Genomic DNA, 11,329 nt, shown 5'->3' with positions numbered 1-11,329 from the left:
AAACGTGGCTTGTCGTGACATTTTCCCCCAGGATTTGGCTAACCCCTGACTTGCGGCACTGCTGTCCAAGCAGAGGTATCCCACAGGAGCGGCCGTGAAAGGAAACCGCTCCGAAGGTTGGCCAAACGGGCGGGGGAGAAACAGACCAGAAATGAGGCAGCAGATCATGGCTTAGCGTTAAATGTGAATGCAGCGAGTCTCTCTCACTCTGGAACGCCCAGCGTAGAGTCTCTCTTGCTGGCAAACTGTTTGTGCACCTTTGGAAACTTCAGTGTGTCCCGGGGGGGGGGGGGGTCCTGCTCTTCTGCCCCCCAGGAGACGGCCTCGATCCACAGGGGAGGTATTCGTTGCTACCCATCAGCTCTGGGCAGGGGGATTCTTGGGTCTTGTCCAGGAAAGGGCCAAGATCTTGTGAATTCACCCAGGAAAATGGTTTTTCTGAGCTCCCCACCAACTCCAGGCCCCTCGTGAACTTCCGGGGGAATGGCGACTTGGACAGCAGCAGCCCAATGCTGCTCCGCTCCTTACCTCGTTCAGGAAGGTAATTAATTGCCTTCCAAGAGGTATCTTTGCATCTCTATTTGACATGTGAGCAGCAATATCATGTTTATTGCTCTGGAAATAACCAAAAAGCAGAATAAGGTTAACCCGGATGAGTTCAGGATCTCGCCCCCCTGCAAGTACCTTGTCTTTTGTTTTTCTCTCTCTTTTTTCTTTTTATTATTCTATTTTGTATTATAAAAAAAAAATTCAGATCCCTCTTCAGGGGCCTCCAAGAAGCTCTCAAGTGGGACAGGAAGGCAGGTAGCTAACAAGAAAGTACATAAAATATGTACATGTGTGAAAACTGCACTGAGGAATTCGTGACCTGGATAAGCTGAACAAGTCAATCCGATTGACATGATTTCTCTAATTTTCCTTAATTTATTCTGTTACAAAGGGTGGTACAAAGTTTCATGGGACCTGTAACATTCACATTTGAATTTGAATGTGTTCACATTCCACACATGCACACACACCTCATGGTCATCATCAGAACCCTGAGGACTAGACACTTGGTCTTCAAAAGTAAAGAATAGAACATGACTTGATGTGTCTCCCTTTTCACTAAAAAAAAAAACAACAACAACAACTTTACAAATCTAAATTAAATACAAATTACACAAAAGTCAATATGAAAGTAGCGCAATTAGCAGAAACAAAATTGGCTGCTGTGTACAAGTTGAACCTATCCTGAGAGTGACTGGCATGCTGCCAGACCTCATGAATGGAGTTTTCCATACTGTGGTGTCTTGTCCTGCTTGGTTTCACAGGGAGTGGGCTAGGAATGAGGGGTGCATGTGCCCCCACTCCGAACGAGACACGCTCTTGAACTCCGTATGCCTCTTATGCTTCGGAATTGGAAGGGGGCACCGGATAGCTAGCAGGTCAGAGAGACCCAGTGAGCCCCTGGACCTCTTGGGAGAAGGAACATAGGACCCTTGGTGCGGGAAAGGGCATTTGCTAAACAGGGCGACCGCTGGATTGGAGCGCTTCACCCGGGGCCGAAACTCCCCTGCTCGCCCTGAATTTGGGGGAGCTTGAAGTGTGGACGGGGGGCAGCTCCGGCTGCATCTGGCCAGGTGTTTACAGCGGGAGGCGTCCGTGATCTCGCTCTTCTCAGCCCTGCTGGTCGGCCAACTCGGCTGCTTTTGTCGTCGTCGCCTGTCATTGCGATTAGTTATTTTCTTCATCGGATGTTGTGTTATTTATGCAAAGCGGGGGGAGGAGGGGCACCCGGCGCGCAGCCCCTTCCCGCCCCTGCCGCCTTGCGCTATTTATTCGGGACCGTTTATATGGTGTGGCCTCGGGAACGGGCTGGTGCAGGGCTGGGGCTCCTTATTTTTATAATGTGTTTCGGGACCATGGGAAGGGGGTGCTTCGGAAGCCCCAGGGGCTCGTTTCTGTACGTTGATAAATAAAGCAATCCTGAAAGCAAACTGTGGCTGCCGCCCCTCCGTGCTGCCGATTTCGGGGAGGAAGGGGGCGCGACTGTCCGGCCCCAAGGAGCTTCGGCCGGCTGTGGGCCGGAGAGCGCCGCTCTTGCATCGGAGAAGCCGGGCCGGGCCCAGGGGAGGGCGGCACGGGGACGCCCGGTCACACGCCCTGCCCCACAGCCTGCACCTGGGCACCCCCGCTGTGGCCCTCGGCGCACCCACGTCCCACACGGCCGCTGCCCCTGGCCGGGCGGGCGCAAGGTGCGGGGGGCAGAGAGGAAGCCGTGGGGGGCTCTGGAGGAAGGAGGGGTGCCTGGCCGGGCCGGGCCGCTGAGCAGGCCCCGCGCCTCCCCGCCATCCTCCGCCCTTCGCGCGGGACCAGACAGAGCGCCCGGCCCGGCCCACAGGAGGCCAAGCACGTCCCCAGGGGGGCTTGGGGCGCCCTGGGGTGTTGCGGGGGCTGTGGCGGGGGCAGCCGAGGCGAGGAGGGCCCGCCACGCACTGCATCGCACCACAGGGCTGGGAGGCCACCGGGACGCCACCGCTGCCCGGGGCGGGTTGCAACCCCCACCATCCCCACGATCAGGGAGTCTGGGCAGTGGGAGCCGGGTGTGGAATCTCGCCTTAGGGTGGGCAGGTGCCAGGCCCACCTCCCGTGCGCGGGCCCAGGTGTGGCGCCAGCTTGCCGAACGCACATCCAGCGGCCCCGGAGGCCAGCCGAGCCCCCTAGCCCTTCGGGGCCCGGCGGCAGCCCTGGTCCCTTTCCCCCGGGGCCCGGCTGGCCAGCGGCCGGTGACTTTCAGGTCAGACTGGGAAAGCTGCTCTGCTCAGGCACATTGGCCGTGTCAGGTGGCGAGGGACAGGTGTGGCAACGGGCCAGGGTCTCCGCGGCAGGTAAGTGTGGGGCCGGGACTCTGGCGGTCCAGGTGCTAGGCTCCATCCATCCATGGAGCCACCCGCGTGACTTGGGGCCAGTAACAGACTTTCAGCCAGCCTACCTCACAAGGTTGTTGTTACAAGGATAAGTTGGAGACCAGGAGGAGGAGAATTACAGAAGCCGCCCTGAGTTCCTTGAAAGAAAAAAAAGGCAGGATAGGAAAAGAATATAAAAATAAATAAAGAGAAGGTTCCTTTCATAAAATAAAAGGTTGCTTCCTCTTGTGGAAGGCAGATCCTGCGAGTGCGCAGGTAAATTTCCAAAAACTCCCTCTGCCACCAGCAGCAAAATCGGAGTGGAAACTGACCTTTTTGCAGGGGAAGCCAGCAAGTATACCTTTTGCTGCTACAATTTTTAAGTATAAGAAATTTGCCAGACATTTTAGCATTATAAAAATGAATTTCACCCTTATTTTAAATCAACGGGAACATCAAGTTCTGCTTGGTGCCAGGAAAGCCATCCCCCCCCTCCCTAACTTTCAATATAACAAGACTGCTTGTACTTTTCTGTATGTCCTGTCAGAGCACCGAGGGAAGGGAAGGTCTGCGCAGAGGCACCTCTTTGCTCATGTCCAATTTCTAAGCCATTCTTGATTATAAATAAAAATCTAGGTCAGTCCCAAAGGGAACACTCTGTGAGGACGCTTTCTTATTTATTTATTTATTTATAGGGAGCAGCTGGGTGTCCCCTCTTTGCTTCTTTTAGCAGGGGCTGTGGTGGAACTCAGAACACACCCTCTCCAAACCAGCGTCCCCATTAAAGCTCCACCGCCCCTAAAGCAGGACTGGACAGGATTGGAGAGATGTTGCCCAGCTGAAGAGTTAAAGGCCAGTGTTCTTGTCTGCAAAGGGCCAGTGTGGTTCCAGCTTCTCCAGAGAGGCCTGCAGGCGGCTTTCCCGGTCCCTGACTCGGGAGCCTTGTATAATTTATATTTTTATTTTATTTAAAGCTTTTCTATACTATCCCCTAGGGCTGCAGGTGGCGCAGGGGTTTAAACCGCTGTGCTGCTGGGCTGGTTGATCAAAAGGTCGCCGGTTCGAATCTGCACAACGGGGTGAGCTCCCGTTGCTCCGTCCCAGCTCCTGTCCACCTTGCAGTTCAAAAGCCTGCAAATGCAAGTGGATGAAAAGGTGCCACTTCGGTGGGCAGGTGACAGCGTTCCTGCACCTTGGTGTTTAGTCATGCCGGCCACATGAGCATGGAGACCGTCTGCGGACAAGCGCTGGCTCCCTCGGCCAGGAAACGGAGATGAGCACCACCCCCGAGAGTCAGGTATGACTGGACTTAACGTCAAGGGGAAACCTTTCCCTTTACCTTTTATACTTTCCCATTACTGGTGTGAGGCTACTTCAGATTCAGCACGAGGACTTGGCACTAGCATCAGAGACACAGAGCACAAGAGGTGGCTGATGGGGCTGGGGGCGACGGGAAGGCTTCTGCATATTGTGGGGGGGGCACAAGGATGCACGAGTGCTTAGCCTTCCCGAGACCAAGCCTCTGCGTCTTTGGGGGGTTCTTCCTGCAAAAGGCCAGGGGGCAGCAGGGCAGGGGGATCTCCATCTTCTCGTATGGTCATTCTGCAGCCTGTTGGGGTCCAAGGCCTGGACACAGGTGGCCAGAGGCAAGCAGAGGTAAGGTGAGAGCAACCGAGGCCCCGGGAGCAGGGCGACGGGACTCCCGGCAAGGCAGAGTCCAGAGGCAGGGTTCAATGGAAAGTCCAAGCCCAGTCCCGCCACAGGCTGAGGTCAGGAACGGGAGGAATGCAGACCAAGGACACCGTCAGAGCCAGCCGAGGGTCCAGGACCAGGGGGCAAGCGGGTGTGGGCCCCTTGGCCAGAATAACAGGGCGGGGGACATGCCCCCCAGGGGGCACCGCAAGACAACAGGAGACGGATGCGGCAGCGGCCAGACGAGGGGCAGGAGTGGAACCGGGTCTCGCGGGCGCCCCTGTGTTGCTGAGGCGGCACCACCAGGCGAGGTGCCCAGGCGAGGCAGAGAGGCCAGGCGAGAGCAGCCTCAAGGGCGAGGCAGGGGTGGCCCGACGGCGCAGGAAAGCAGCAGGCGGGGGAAGCGCTGCTGAGGCGGCAGGGCAAGGCGGGAGGCGGGGGGGCCTGCACGCAGGCGCTGGCTCTGGAGGAAGGAGCTTGCGCTTAGTACGTCGCTTTTCCCGGGACTCCCAGCTGGGGCTCGTCGGTCGACGGTGCGCCCCTGCAGGGGGTGGGGCTGATCCTGCAAACACCGTGGTGGGTGCTCTGGTCCTGGCTTGCAGAGCAGCCCAGATCCAGTGCAAACCCAGTGGGGTGAGGCAGCGTGATGGAGAGGAGAACCCAGCTGGCTGCAGGGTCATCCAGTGAGGATCTGAGAAAGGCCTTCCCACCTCGCTGAGACACCACACGCCGTTTGCTCACCCAGGGAACAGATGCGGTGGGGACGCAGTGGAGCGAGTGGAGCGTTTGCATTTCCTTCGGCCCGAGACCCGCATTCTGCTTCAGAGAAGTGCTCAAGGGTCCCACGCAGGGGTGGGCGTGGCCAGAGGAAAAGGGGGTGGGGCCAAACACCCAAAATGTTGGCGTGCTTTGGATGTCCACTCTTGCTGCTGTAACTGAGCGCTAGGAGAGGCACTTCAGTCATTTAGAAGGCAGGACCAGAGGAAACATCTGGGTTTGGGCTGATGGCACTCAGTATTACCTCTTGTTTACACCTCATCCAGGTGAGGCAGCCGAGAGCCTAAACCGGTGGCTGTGCAGAGTGATGGACAGGATGAGGGCTAATCAACTGAAGCTTAATCCAGACAAGGTGGAGGTGTTATTGGTAGGGGGAACCCCTGATCCAGTGCGAGGGGGATGCTACCTGCCCGGTCCTGGATGGGGCTGAACTCCCCGCCCTCCCCAGGACAGAGTGCAGAGCTCGGGGGTGCTCCTGGATCTGGAATTGTCCCCAGAGTTCCAGGTGATATCCAGAGCCAGGAGCGCCTTCTGCCAACTGAGGTTGATTTCCCAGCCTCATCTCTATCTGGACTGGCAGTGGCGATCCATGCGCTGGTAACCTCACGTTTAGACTACTGTCATGCGCTCTGTGTGGGGCTGCCCTTGAAAATGGCCCAGAAACTTTGGTCGGTACGGAACAGGGCAGGGTGTCTGCTGATGGAGACGAGTAGAAGTGAACATATAAACCATTTATTGTTGTAAGCCGCCCCAAGGCTTCGGTGAATGGGGCGGCATAAAAATGTTTTAATAAATAATAAATAAAATAAAATATCCACCCGGTACATATAACAGGTGCATCACCTGCAACTCAAGTCCAGGCCCACTTTATGGTGCCTTTGCTAATATATCAAGCCCTGGAGGGCTTAGGGCCAGGAAAGCCAAAGGGGTGTCTTCTCCCATATGCACCTACCAGACCCGAAGATCGTCCTTGGAGGTCCTCCTTCGTGAGCCACCCCGAAGGAAGCAAAGAGGGTAGCTGAGAGGGGAAGGGCCTTCTCAGCTGTGGCTCCCCGTCTGTGGAAGCAGCTCCCCAGGGAGACACACCCGGCACTAATGTTATATATGTTTCGGGCCAGGTCAAAACTTTCCTATTTTCTCAGCACTTTAACTGTTGATTATATGACTTGGTTTTATATTGATTTGAAACTGCTTTGGTGCATGTGGAATAGCTGTTTTATGTATTGTATTGTAACATATCACTTTGTTCGTGGTTTGTTTATATGTGCCTGTCAAATGTTACCATTATATGGATGATTTATAGCAGGCAAGTCTGTTTTAAATCTGTTATTTGGTAGATTTTTAATTATATTTTGTACACCATTCTGAGAGCATCACGCTAATTGAATGGTATAGAAATATCTTAAATGAACAAATAGATAAACACTGGCTGCCCATTGAAGTCCAGGCCCAATTTAAGGTGCTGGTGATGACCTATAAGGCCCTAGATGGCTTGGGTCCTGGATGCCTGAAGGAGCGCCTTCTTCCCTATGTGCCCTCCCACCCCATGAGATCGGAGGAAGAGGTCCTTCTCCGGGAACCCTCTTTGAAGGAAATCCGGAGGGTAGCTACTCGGAGAAGGGCCTTTTCAGTGGTGGCTCCCTGACTGTGGAACATGCTCCCCAGGGAGCTTCCCCTGGCACCGCCGCTCTAATCTTTTCAGCATCAGGCGAAGACCTTTCTAGTTCCCCGCCATTTTAACAATTAATTGGTTGTATCCTTGTTATTACCACTATTTTAGGATGCAGTGTGTTGTTGTTATGGTTTCTTTGTTCTTTGGGGTTTTTTGGTCCTTTGTAAGCTGTCCAGAGACTTTTTTGTAATGGGATGACATAGGAAAACTTCAAATAAATTAAATAAATCAAATAAAGTCGCATGCAAACACACACACATGTTGCTTATTAGGCATTGGAAGACATATTCTAGCGAACTGTTGCCAAATTTTGCAATTAGGGAGGACTCCTGGGAAAATTTGCAGATGGTGCTTGGAGGAGGCATAGGACACGGACAAGACGTCTGCCCTCGGGCTGCAGATTTGGCCGGCGTGCCCTCTCGCTCCGGCCCCTCCGTGCCACCCACAAGCTGCAGGCGTCCCTCGCCTGGGCCACGCCACCGTGGCCGTTTCCGGGCATCCACCATCCAGGCTGGGAGCAGGGAGACAAAGCAAGGCCACGCGGCCCTTTGGCACACCATGTGCACTGCCCTCCTGGCTTGCCCAGCCTCGCAAGCCGGGCCTGTTTTCTGGGCTGGAACAGATAACAGAATCCGGGGGACGAGACTTTGCACAGGAGCGGCCTTCTTGCCATCATTATTATTAATAAAAGAGAAGGCAGGATTAGGATTAGGCAGGGAGATGGCTGGATTTGGCAGATCAGAGCTGATTAAATCAGAGCTGTGGTGACTTCCAGGTATACACTACATTCCCAGCAACCTCCAGTTTTGCACTACAATACCCAGGGTCAACCTGTCCCTATTCTGTTAACTTTAAACATGCCAGCTTAAATAAATGTGTGTGTGCTGTAGAGAAATTGCTCAAATTACTCAATTTTTATCGATTCATCTTTTAAAACCCTTTGATTTCTGCAGTGATTTGCAGCTCTTTCTGCTTCTATCCTTTTGGTTCTATGAGCTGGGATTTTAAAAATTATCTGCATTTTGGGGGTTTCGATTAGATGGTTTTCATTCTCATCCCCAGCTTCCTGGGAAGGCTTTGTATCCAGGGACAAGGCATCCGATTGTTCAGTTTAGGAGTGTGCAAAAGGACCCTTAAAACTGAACGGCTAATTCTTTAAATGCGGAATCCCATGCAAGTTTAGAACAAGCAAAAAGCCGGCAACAGGAGTGGCTGCCTGAGGACTGTTGAAAGCTGCAGGCGATTTTGGGCTCCAGCATGCACGGGATTGCAGTCTCGGGCGAGAAGGGCCCGATCCGCGTCCACTGCCCAGCATCTCCTCGCCCTGCAGCGCATCAGAGTCCTATCCTTCCAACCTAGAAAGCCGAGGCTGGCAGGTGAAGAGAGCCTGCATGCGTGTCCAGCGTCCCGATTTAGCACGGGGCGCTTGTCCCCTGTTATCACGCGCTAACAACAGGCCAAGCCATCAGTCTGTTGGCGGGTGTCCCGCAGGTTTGATGACACATCGCATCGCGGCGACCCCTTCGCCATCCCTACCGGGCCTGCGCCGAAAAAAAGCAAGAGCGAGATGGTCTCCGTAGATGGGCGTTTGCCGCCCTCTCCTGGCTGCCGGAGGCATTGCAGCCTTCATGCCAAAAGGCAGGAAAAGGGGCGTCCAAGCGGTCCTTGAACAGGTCGGGGACAGAGCTGCAACGTGATGTCGTGGGACTAGGAGGGGTTATCATTTAGGAGGAGGCGGACTCTGAAGGAGAAGTCTGGTGAAGCCTCCGAGACCCCCTCTTTGACTCAATGTCTAAGTGACCGCTTCTGCAGTCGGCCACCCTGTAATGTTCATGTAACATCTGGGTGCAAAAGATGGGACTTGGAAGCCAAAACATCTGGAGGGCACCCGTTTGGCAGAGGTGTCTGTAATCGACTGGGCTGGACAGGCCTGTGAGTGCGGTTGCCATGTGCCGTCGAGTCACCTCAGGCTTATGGAGAGCCTATGAATGATGCCACCCCCCCCCCCCCAGAAAGTCCTGTCCAGGGAAGCCCTGCTCATATCTTCCAAATTCAAGGCTGCAGCTTCTTTTACGGCATCCATCCAGCCATTTATTAATGAAATGTTCCTCCCTGCCCCCCCCCCATAGATGCGTTGGACAAGGCCTGGAGGCCATAGAATCGCACCCAAAGTTGTATTATATTTTGCTCCATTAACTCTAATGGCTTGTAATTTTGGTGAACTGTGAGAATGTTGAATTGCACTGTGAGATGAGCAATTTGGAGCCCTCACGGTTGGAGCCACCAGTGCTCCGAACCTGAGGATGAGGACGGCGCGAGAACCGGCGGAAGGGGAAGCAGTGGGTGCTGCCGCTGCCCTCCAGCTAGGGCCTTTCTATGGGGCTGGTGCCTCGCTCGCCGAGACACGCGCAAGAGCAGCTGCCCGGGGGTGGGGGGCGCCTGCCCCCCCATCGCCCGCTGGAGCCTGCCTGGCATCGCATTCACTGCGGTTCCATACTGCCCCCTGGCGGAGCTCCCGCGTGGCTGCCGCTTCAGATGGGCAGGATGGTCGCGGAAAGATCCCATCAGCCTCTGCTTGAAGCTGGGGAGTAGGGTTGTCCCAAGACGTCTGACTTTGCCCCTGCTTGCCTTGAACTGCACTTCCCATTTGGATGCCCGTCCTCCCAGCTTGGAGAGGTCCCTCTGGAGCTCCTCATGGTCCCGTTTGGTTTTAACCACCTGGTGTCATCAGCAAACTTGGCCTCTTCGCTGCTTCCTCCGAATTCCAGATTATTTATGAAGGTGAGTAAGGGGAGAAAGGACAGAGATGCTTTAAGTAATGCCTGGAGTGGAGGAAGTAGTCAGGGGGACATTTTTCTCCCTCTCCCATTACACTTGAACCCAGGTCACCCCCTGAAGTGGCTTGGTGGGAGGTTTAGAACAGATCCGTGGCAGTCCTGCTACACACAGTAGGTGGCAGAAATGTGGAATTGGCTGCCACGGGAAGTGGGGGTGGCTGCCAGTCTGGGTGGCTTTAAAAGGGGAGTAGACTGATTCCTGAAGGAGCGGCTGCCAGTGGCTACTAGCCTTGCTTGCCGTGTGCTGCCTCCTTCGCCAGAGGTGGCCTGCCTGCATGCAGAGGTTGCTGGGGAGGAGGCCTTGCACCCGTCCTGCTGGAGGGATCCTGGGGCAGATGGTTTGCCACCGTGTGTGTGGAGCGCTGGCCTAGAAGGACCTGGCGTCTGATCCAGCAGGGCTTTTCTTGTGTTTTCTGAAGGTTGCAAGGTTCTCGCTTACTCTCCTTTGTGTTCTTTAAGAGGCGACTCCTCCTTGCCTTCATTCAATCACTACTAGGTTTGCCCAGGAGTCTTTGGTGAGGGACTTCGTCAAAAGGCTTCCCATATCAACCAGATAGTCCCTGCCCATGCGCTTTATTGACATACTCAGAGAACCCCAATAGGCTAGTGGGACAGAGCTGACCTTGGTGGAAGCCGTGTTGGTTTTTTCTCAACAGGGCTTGTTCCTCGGTGTCCTCCCTGCCTCTGCCTTCAGCAATGCTGGCAACCAATTTACCCAGATCAGACATTCAGCTAACCATCCCAGATCTTTTAAAAGAACACTGGTGTGACACTGGCCATTTCCCAGTCCTCCTGTACGGAAGCTCATCTTGGAGACATGCTACATATTTTTGTAAGAAAGTGAGCAATTTAATAGTTGAGCCCTTTAAGAGCTCCAGGATGGATACCCTCTGGGCCTCATGGTTTATTAAATTAGTGTTTGTCAGAAAGGTTGAGAATTTCATCTTTTGTCATGTCTACCTGCCTTAATTCCTCTGATTGCATTCAGGAATAAATAATGGTGAAAAAGTTATTTGTTCTGCATCCTGTGTGAAGGATATCCTGTGTGAATGGAGGAAAGAAATCCACTCTCACCCTCCTTTCGTGCTCCCTGAATTCCATGATCCTCCAACTGTTTCTCTGGTTTGTTTCTTGCTTCTGATCTAGTCAAAGACCTCCTCATCATCGCCCTTGATGCTGTTAGCGATACGCCCCTCAAAATGCATCTTCACTGCTCTTCCTGGCTGCCTGCATTGCCGCTTGTGCTCCCTTTTGCTTTCTTGACATGGGCTAGACGTGCCTTCCTTAAAGGAAGCCCTCTTCTCTCTAACAGCCTCCTTGACTCTACATTTTGACCCTGCTGGAGACTCCTTGGACTTCGCACCACCTTTCCCAATTTGTGGGACGACACGCTGTCCCCAGGGAGGCTTTGAGGACTCTTCGGGCATTTTGCAGGGATTTAACCCTCTCGCCTCACCGCTTCA

Source organism: Varanus komodoensis, unplaced genomic scaffold, assembly GCF_004798865.1.
Source record: "Varanus komodoensis strain SLA01 unplaced genomic scaffold, ASM479886v1 scaffold63, whole genome shotgun sequence".
NCBI lineage: Eukaryota > Metazoa > Chordata > Lepidosauria > Squamata > Varanidae > Varanus > Varanus komodoensis.
Note: the sequence above shows the minus strand (reverse complement) of the source record.